The sequence below is a fragment of the Nelumbo nucifera genome, chromosome 5, assembly GCF_055504915.1.
Source record: "Nelumbo nucifera cultivar China Antique chromosome 5, China Antique-T2T, whole genome shotgun sequence".
NCBI lineage: Eukaryota > Viridiplantae > Streptophyta > Magnoliopsida > Proteales > Nelumbonaceae > Nelumbo > Nelumbo nucifera.
In genome coordinates this window covers 32,282,739-32,292,931 of record NC_142653.1, presented here as the reverse complement: position 1 = coordinate 32,292,931, position 10,193 = coordinate 32,282,739, and the positions used below count along the sequence as shown (strand labels likewise).

At 37.4% G+C, this 10,193-nt stretch overlaps 1 pseudogene across 1 annotated transcript; it reads left to right on the top strand.

Moving 5' to 3' along the window:
* Positions 1–27: 27 nt before the first annotated feature.
* On the top strand, positions 28–9,390 carry LOC104600161 (geranylgeranyl pyrophosphate synthase, chloroplastic-like; annotated as a pseudogene). The gene is made up of 3 exons (XR_016076385.1): positions 28–43; positions 382–1,180; positions 4,897–9,390. The product of XR_016076385.1 is annotated as a geranylgeranyl pyrophosphate synthase, chloroplastic-like (transcript).
* The last annotated feature ends 803 nt before the right edge of the window (positions 9,391–10,193 follow it).

Here is a 10,193-nt window from a genome sequence, read left to right as displayed (position 1 = left end):
TGTAATGGTATACTTCCTACTCCAGATATGGGACACCAAGGATGCTGACATCGCATACCTCATAATTGATTAATAAATTAAGGGCAAATTTTTTAAACTATTTAACTTCTACTCTTTAGTTAATTTACAAACTATAGACTTATCATTTACTATTGTCTTAAACTAATGTATAAAAAATTTTAAATCTCGATATTACCCTTAGTCCCTGTGACGGCAACCATGTTTTGAGGAGACAAAAAGTTTTGTCTCTGGTAGTCTTGTTACAAGAAACTAGGTTTTTAGCTAGGACCGAGCCAGCTAAGGCACCGTCCATTTATAGAGGGAAACCCTAAAAGCTAGGTTTTTAGCCGACTCTCAGTTTTTTTGCTACTTTTGTTGCAGGCTGGACAAGCCTAAAGACAAGAAGGATACCCGCCTCTTTCCTACCTACAAGGAGAAGATGATGCATATTATGTCTCTATCTCTGTCGTGCATACCGCAAAGGAGGAGACTGAAGAAAAAGCCTAGGAGACCACTTTCAATTTCAAGGCTTACATGCTTCAAAGGCAAATTTCGTTAATCAAGCCCTCAACAAGGTTGTTTCCTCAAAGACCCCATCAAGATCCACGAAGCCATACGCTAATCCCTTCTTGCGTGACGGCAAGCGTGTACATATGGTTCTCTGCATTGCCGCATGTGAGCTTGTCGATGGCCATGCCATTAGCATGCGCCGTTGAGATAATTCACAACATGTTTCTGATTCACGATATCTCCGATGTGGGAAGCCAACGAACCATAAGGTCTTCGGCAAGGATGTGGCAGTTCTAGTTAGAGATGCTAGATGCTCTTCTGGCCTTTGATTCGAGCACATCGCCACGGAAACCATTGGGGTTTTGCCTTCAAAGATCATTCGTGTGGTCAAGGAACAAGTAAGAATGATTGGGCCAGAGGGACTGGTTGCAAGGCAGGTTGTTGATCTCAGGTCTATTGGACTATCTAATGTTGGCTTGGAACAGCTTGAGTTCATCCGTCTTCGCAAGACCGCAGTATTGCTGGAAGGATCTGTGTTATTGGGGCAATTGCAGGAGTTGGACCAGAAGAGCAAATCGAAAAGTTGAGGAAGTTCACGAGGTACATTAACTTGTTGTTTCAGGTGGTCAACGAAATCCTCAATGTCACGAAGTCATCTCGATTGAATCAGGTAGTGAGTTGGTATTCTCCCATGCATCAATCTCAATTGGCCTTTTCTACAATAGAGTTTAAATCCGCCGTTGCAACGAGTTGTAGTAGCAGTGATAAAACAAGGGAAGGGAGTGAAAGAGAACGACAGGGAGGGAGGGAGTGAGGGAGGGAGAGAGAGAGAGGCCAGAAGTGGAGGGGGTTATTTCATTGCCGACCGTAGATCTAGCATTGCCACCTGTCTCTTTCGATTTGCCACTGTGCTTCAAAAGAAAGGGGAGAATGAAAAGTAGGTTTTTCGAATTAGGTTAAATGAGAAAGATACCAAGGGCAAAAGGGACACTGTTAAGTAGTAAGGGTATAATTTGTCAATTAACTAAATAGTAGGGGCAGTTTAAAAAATTTGTCCATAAATTAATTACATGTGTCACATGATGTTATTAGATTTTCGTAATTAATTTGTAGCAACATTTAGGAGTTGTTTTTGGTTGCATTGTCATTTATTTAATAAACATTTTACATGGTATTCAACTTGAAAAACAAGAAAAATTGGTTGAAAAACGTTTTTTGATGTTTTTTGACAATTAGGCATCACTAAGCATCACATAAGTTGAAAATTGAAAAATTGCCTATGTAGCACTGAACTAGCATCATTTTTCAAGTAAATGATAAACAGAATCAAACACCGTTAGAGGTGTAAAACAGGTAGTGCTGGGTCGGTACGACACAACCCGTGTGCAGCCCATGCCAAGTGCAGGCAGGGTCGGGCCAGCATGCGGGCTATCTCGTGTCGTGCCTCCCTCCCCTAAGATATTTTGGGGGGCAGCCCAGCACGGCCCATGTCGAGGTTTTGGGTCCAATTATGTCTAGGAGCACTTTTTTGCTAAAAAAATGTTGAAAATGTCAAAAAATCACCGACCTAAATGGGTCAACCCCTGACCCGAAAGGTTCAACCATTGAATTGTTCAATGCGAGCAGCAATTCATATGTCACTTTTTAAAATTAATTTAAAATAATATAAAATAAAAATAAAACCCCCAAATCTCCCATTCAATATTTGAATGCCTTGATAGTTTTTTATTTTAGGGCTTACCCTCACAGATGAGTCTCAGTGTCACTATCTCAGACTTTCAACCACTTAATGATGACCCAAGGCTTGGTGATGAAGGACAAAAGGAATCAAGGAGAGGAGACCATTGCACTAGTGACCCTATCTCCACTCTCTTGTTTCTCTATGGAGTCTAAACATTATTCTAGTGGCAACCAGAGCTTGGACTAGCAATGGGGCCTAATTCTTATATGAAGCCTCAAGTTTCCATTTCATTATTTGTCTTTGCATTGACAACCCAAGATTTGCAGCAATAACCAAAAACAATCCAAGGTTGTAGTGACTTATGAAAGTGACCATAGGTGTCCTCTATCTCTTGTTCCGGTGACTATTGTTAAAGAGGAAAATATTTTCATCCTTCTAATTTCCTACAAGGTGAAAATAGTTTATTTTAGTTTTTTTGGAAAGTAGACAAAGGAAACAGAGAGATTAATAAGAGGGTAAGAAATCTAGCTCAATCATCTAACAAACCTAACAATTGGGGTCTCTTTCGGTTAGATGTGTGCTTTACATTTTTTAATGGTGTAGAGAGACTAGGCCGAATGGGCCCTAGTGATTTATTTTTATATAGTATGGTTCTCTTATATTGTTTAGCTGTTATTGGGCCTAATTCTGGTGAACTTGTTAATCCTTTTTTTTTATTTCTTTTAACAAAGTGATGAGTTGGCCGCCCACTTAAGGGCAGATCTATAATGAGTCTTGATTAAACATGGTTAATAAAAGATTAGAGAGCTAAGAGAGAGGGATTGAACTAACTCCTCCTCCCTTTCTTCTCCATCTTCTTCTTCTTCTTCTCTCTTCTGTTTTCTTCTGTTTTCTCTTTTCTTTTCCTTTTTTTTCCATACACCCTTCGATTAGAAGAGTGTACGGAGATATGAGTTGCTAACTGTTCAGAGAACTTTAGTGCCTAGTTGGTAGAGGGTTTGGAGAGAGAGAATTTGGATATAGATTGCCAAGAAAGTGAGGTTGTTGATTTTTTTTCCCAAAACCCTAGCCAAGTAGAGAGTTTGTAGTTATAGGGTAAGAAGATTGTTTGGGTGTGGTGCTTAGTGCTTGGGGAGTTCCTTTTTATCTTCAGAAGAGGGCGATTGAAGTTGGAAATAGTTTAAGAAGCTCTGGTAGGAGCGATTGACTCTTCTTCGTGTTCTCCCATGGACTAGGTATAGTGAAACCCTAATTTTGGGACCTATAGGTACTAGACTAACCTCAATTAGGTCCATATAGACTAAAATTCTTGTTTTTGGATTTTTGTTTGGTCAATGAAGCAATCTAGAAGTAGTTTGAAGCATATTCCAATGTCCAGGGTTGGTCCACTAAATTCCTTTTCTATTGAAGTAACCACAATTAAACTGGATGGAACAAATAACTTGGCTTGGGCATAATCTATAAAGATTTATATTTGTAGTAGAGGTAAACTAGGGTATCTCATAGGCAGTAAGAAGAAACTAATCCTGCACATGAAAAATGGATACAGGAAAATTATATAGTAATTGGGTGGTTAGTCAACTCTATGCAGCCTCACATAAGTTAGCATTACCTCTGAGTGACTCCACCCAAGGACATTTAGGATGGTGTTATAGAGACATTCTCAGAAATTGAATGCTTTAAGAGCTTATAAGTTAAAGAATCATGTGAACAATTTAAGACATGTGTAGTTGTTTACTACTCTATGTTGAAATCATTATGGTAGGAAATTGATGTAATGAAGATAGTTGTATGGGGGAGAACCAAGGATGTAGAGACATTTAGGAAGCTGGTAGAAAGAAATAGGGTGTTTGAGTTTCGTACAGGACTCAACCCTGAGTTTGATGTTACAAAATAGAACATTCTGGCTAGAGATGAAATAACTCTTTCCCAAGCATAATCTATGTTGAGTAGTGAAGAGAGTAGGTAGCGAGTACAGTTACAAGGACCACCTTCAAAATATTATGCACATGTTGGAATAAAGCCAAAGGGACCGACAAAAAAGAAAGAGGTAATATATGAATATTGCAAGAAACTAAAACGTACCAAAGACACCTGTTGGAAGTTACATCTAGATCTTCTTCAAGAGAGGTTTCGGAACAATAACAATTCTAAGAAGGATGGTCAAACTGGTGGTCAAATTAGGAAGCCTAAGAATGCAAATATTGCTATGGTACCTGAAGGTAGGAATAGGAAAATTGAGGAGAAGTCTGTTGTGGAGCATCTAGTAGTAGTAAAGGCAAAATTTGAGAGGTATAGGAGCTAATTAATCACCTGAAGACTAGTATTTTAATATCCAACTCCTCAAGCAAAACCATTTCATCTGCATTTGCTCACTTAGGTGTCCGTGCTTCTACAAACCATGCTACTATATCAAGTAATCGTAAAATCCTCTTGGACTATTGATTCTGGTGCATTAGACTATATGACCAACATGTCTAATCTTTTTTTGTTAATATCAGCTCATTTCTAACCAAGAAAAAACATCACTTGCTAATAGGTCTCTTGCTACCATCTCCAACAAGAGGGATATCAAAGCCTTTAACTCCCTTATTTTATCCTATGTCGTTTATGTTCTCAAACTCAACACCAATATTTTATCCGTTATTTTGAATAAATCCATGAATTGTAGTGTAATATTCTTTCCTACTCATTGTGTTTTTTAGGACATGAAATCTCAAATGACGATTGGGAGTGGTCATGAGGTGAACGGAATATACTTGTTGGATATACCAGATAAATAAATGTCTTGGACCACCTAGTGGAGTAGCTTTGAAGTTTGTTTCATCGGAGCCTATTAATAGAGTCATGTTATATCATTTACGTTTTGATCATTTGCCTTTTTTTGCTTTAAATCATTTGTTTCTGGAAATGTTTAAAGGAATATATCTATTAAGTCTTTATTGTGAGTTATGTGAACTTGCAAAACATTATAGATATTATTATTCAATGAGTAATAAAAGATCAATTTCTCCTTTCTATTTTGTGCACTCTGATGTGTGGGGGCGATACCATTTATCTTTTATGGGGTTATAAGTATTTTTATCCTTTCCATTGATGATTTACCTTATGAGATCTCGGGGTGAAGTACCAACTATTGCGCAGAACTTTCATGAACTTATTTTTACTCAATTTAACACCCAGATCAAAATATTCCGATCTGATAATGCTAAGGAATATTTTGAGAAGAACCTTTCATCCTACTTTAATGCCTTTGGGGTCATTCACTAGAGTTCTTGTTCGTACACTCCACAACAGAATGGAGTGGTGAAAAAGAAGAACCGATATATAGAATTGAGGAGGCAAGAAGTCTCCTCTTTGCATCTCATGTTCCTATTAAGTGTTGCCCTTATAGCTACATATTTGATAAATCATATATTGTCTTGGGTTTGGGGTTTCAAAACCCTATTTAACATTCTCTTTCATGATGAGGAGCTCTTTTCTCTTGCCCTTTAAATTTTTTGGTGCACTTACTTTGTCCATGTTCACAATCACTAGAGATAAATTTGAGCCTAAAGCATGAAAGTGCATTTTCTTAAGGTATGCCTCCACACAGAAGGAATATTACTGTTTTGATCCAATCAGTGGCACCCATTTTGTATCTAAGGATGTCACATTTACATAGTCTATTCTTTTCTTTGGCACCTATCCTGAGGAGAAGCATTCAAAAGAATTGTTTACTATGTCCCCAACTGTTCCTCTTTCCGTTCCTCTTGTGTTCTCTGTTAAGTCGTCTACTTCTATTGGGTCTCCTTCCGTTGAGTCTCTTTCACATGTTCCAGTTCCCCCTCCTCATTCGGTTCATCCTCTAACATTTACTTCTCATCCTATTCTCCAACGATTGTACCAAAGACAAAGATTAAGGTGTGAGTAAGTTGTTTCCCCTCCTTCAATTGAGCATCTTATACCTCCCATTACTACTGAGGCAATAGATCAACCTCCTCTACCCCTCCTAATACATTCCCAAACCTTGATCTTCTTATTGCCCTTCGCAAAGGCAAAATGAAGTATATAACGCATTGCATCTCCAAACATCTGTCCTACAACCTTTTTTCCCCAACCTATTATTCATTTTTTGCCTTTGTTTCTACACATACTATCCCTAGGTTTGTCCCAAAAGATTTATCTAGACCTAAATGGAGGGATGCTATGCGGATTGAACTAGATGCTTTACATAAGAACCACATCCTGGGATATTGTGGACTTGCCTCAGGGGAAGGAACTAGTTGGTTGTAAATGGATGTTCACTATCAAGTATCATTCGATAGTACTATTGAGAGGTCAAGGCTCAGTTGGTTAATAAATGTTATACTCAAATGTATAGTGTTGATTACCTAAAAATCATTGCCCCTATATAAAAAATGACTTTAGTTTGAGTTTTGTTATCTCTTATTGCTACTTTTGATTGGCCTCTTCACCAATTTGATGTTAAAAATGTCTTCTTGAATGAAGATTTACATGAGTGCCTTTACCTCTAGGGGTGTATGGAAAGGGATTGCAAGGGAAAGTGTGTAAATTGAGAAAGCCTCTATATGGCCTCAAACAATCTTCTAAAGCATGGTTTGAGAGATTCCGAGCTGCTTTTGGTGCCTTCAATTTTATATAGACTTAGTCTAATCATACTTTATTTATTAAGAGAAGAAACTCCTTGGTTACCTATCTAATTGTTTATGTTGATGACATTATGGTTTCTAGTGATGATACTCAGGAAGTAGCTAATCTCAAAAGATTTCTTAATATTGAATACTTAGGTGACCTCAGATATTTCTTGGGAATTGATGTTGTTTGGTCTAATGATGATACTTTCATATCTCAATGCAAGTATGTCCTTGGTTTACTTGCAGCAACTGACAAACTTGGTTCTAAACCAGCTTCCACTCATATTGACTTAAATCATAAGCTCCTAGTTATTGAGGGTAAACTATTGATTGATATGGGAGTGTTTTAGAGACTGCTTGCGAAGTTGTTATATCTCTACATGACTCTGCCAGATATTTCCTATATAATAAGTAGCATTAGTCAATTCATGCACTTTCCCAGAGATACACATTTGTAGTTGTAGAGAGGGTTTTGTGTTACCTTTCAGGTAACACATGAAGTTGGAAGCATACATTGATGCTAATTGGGTTGGATGTATTGATGACAAGAGATCTACCTTGAGATATTGTGCTATAGTATTGGGAACATTATTTCATGGAGGAGTAAAAAGTAGTGTATAGTAGTTAGATCCTTAACTGAGGTAGAGTACATGGCAATGGCACATGGAGTTTCAGAACTATTGTGGCTTAGGTTACTTTTGGAAGAATTGGGTATTGATTGTGAAAAGCCAATGTGATAACTAGGTAGTTATTAACATTGCACATAATTTGGTCCAGCATGATGGAATTAAGCAAATAGAGGTTGGCAAACATTTTATAGAGGAGATAGTTGCTTCAGGGGAGGTCTATTTTCCATTTGTTGCTTTCGAAGAATAATTGGCTGATGTTTTAACAAAAGGTATTCCAAAAGGGAAGCTGATACATTATATAAGCAAATTGGGCATGATTGATATCTATGCTCAGCTTTAGGGGGAGTGTAGAGAGACTAGGCCAAATGGGCCCTAGTGATTTATTTTTATTTAGTATTGTTCTCTTATATTGTTTAGATGTTAATGGGCCTAATTCTGATGGACTTGTTAACTCTTTTTTCTTTTCTTTTTTTTAAGTGATAAGTTGGCCACTTACTTAAGGGCAGATCTGTAATTAGCCTTCATTAAACAAGTTTAATAAAAGATTAGAGAGCTAGGAGATAGGGATTGAACTAACTCCTCCTCCCTTTCTTCTCTATTTTCTTCTTCGCTCTACTATTTTCTTCTCTTTTCTCGTTCCTTTTCTTGCTAAAAGTTGAGAATTATTTATAAATTTATTGATCTAAATCACATCTAATGGGATATTATCTAAAGCTGACAATGACTTTTCACAATTCTCTTAAATTCATCATGACTTTTCAAAACCTCTAGAGAGCCCTTGTCATTGAGTTTTATTGTCCAAAACTCACCTTCTATTAAGATTTCTATAGATAACCATTAGTGACCATTAAGGTTGTGTTTGGGTGCGGTGTAAATACAAAAGTACACCAATGTAAAAGGAAAAGGGCCAAACATGTCAGCCAAAAGATGAACCAGTCAATGTTTAGTTTTACATTGTTGTGTCTTTGGAAGATCAATGTAAATCATGAGAGAGAATAGAAAATGGGGTGACACGGTCGGAAACAACGATGGAGTCGGAAGAGAGAATAGAGAATGTGGAGAGAGAGAGAGAGAGGAAGAGAGGAAGAGAGAAGGGGGTCGCACGAAGTCCGAAGATAGAATAGAGAATGGAGAGAGAGAGGGGGGTCGCACGGAGTCGGAAACGACAATGGAATCGGGAGAGAGAGAGAGAGAGAGGGAGTGGAAGAGAGAAGGAGGCCGCACTGAGTCAAAAACGACAACAAAGTCAGAAGAGAGAACATAAAGGGGAGAGAGAGAGAGAGAGAGAGAAGGGGGTCACACAAAGTCGGAAACTATGATGGAAAGAAGCTTAACGGTGGTGGAGGGTGCTGGTGAAAGTTAACTCGATGGTGAGAGATAGAGGGGGAAGAAAGAGCCATTGCTTTGATCGAGTTTTACATTAAAAAAAATCGATGTATTTTATACATTGATAATCGAAGTAAAAAGGTTTCAATAATTGAGTTTACACCGATCTTCAGTGTACTTTTACACCCCATCCAAACAGCCGCAAATTTAGATCAGAGTGTAAACGTACACCAAACCAGGATTTACAGCACATCTAAATGCAACCTAATAGAAGTTGTACATGTAAGAAATTTTTACATGACCAGAGTACCCCTAAAATGGCTAATCAACCTTATTAAATATTTTCATGAAAAAGTTACCCCTGAAATGGCTAGTTAATCTTATTAAATACTTCAAGCTTAACCACGTTGAAGTATTACATTAGGCCTAACAATAAAATTTACAGGCCTAGTGTGGGCCTAGGTCTAAATCAGGTGTGATTTTATCAAAAAAAAATTTAATAAGCTTGATTGTTCATTCAAGGGTAGTTTGATCATGTAAACCACTTAAATGGTTACATGACAACTTTTATTAGTGGTCATAGTTTTACTGTTTAGTACAATAAAACTCAATGACTGGGTCTATCTTGAGGTTTTGAAAAATCATACTGAGTCATGATGAGTCTTAGATAATAATATCTCTTACATGTGGCATCCAAATTTATTACAAGTGTATAAAAAACTTGACCAAATCTGTATAAATGGTAGTGTAGGCATATTCTAAGAAAACTGCTATTATTTAAATATATGATTCGTATATTTATAATTATTTATAATATTACATGTCAAATTACTTGACCCAAGTGATTGAACCGCTAACCCAAAACCGAAGGTTAAAGCGATTCCGTTTATAGGTGAATTTTTAAAACCTTGCTATCCACGCCATGACCACAGGACGTTATAGCCGCCCGGCCCGCACATCAGGAATCGGCCCCTATTAACGAGTAACGACAGCATAATAAAGACGAAACAAAACATATTCATATGCTAGGCTGTATAGCCAATTCGTGGGCAGCGTCTTATAATGTTGTCATTCATGACGTATAGAATATAGATTGTCGCCATTCATGATCGCTCCACTAATTGTTGGAATTGATAAATCAAGTATACATTCACACTTTACGGGAAAAAAAGTCATGATACAATATTATTGTTGGACCATTTTGCTTCCGTGTTATGGGTCACGGTCAGCGGTTCAACCGTCCCGGTCACGGTCAGCGGTACAACAGTACTGAGTATGTTTAGATGTATAAATATATATTGCATCATTTAAATAATATATAATTACATAATGGGATTTGATACAATAAAAGGAATTTTTTCGCAAAAATTGTGTGGCAAGGTATCTTTTGGCTCCGTAGAATGAATAGAT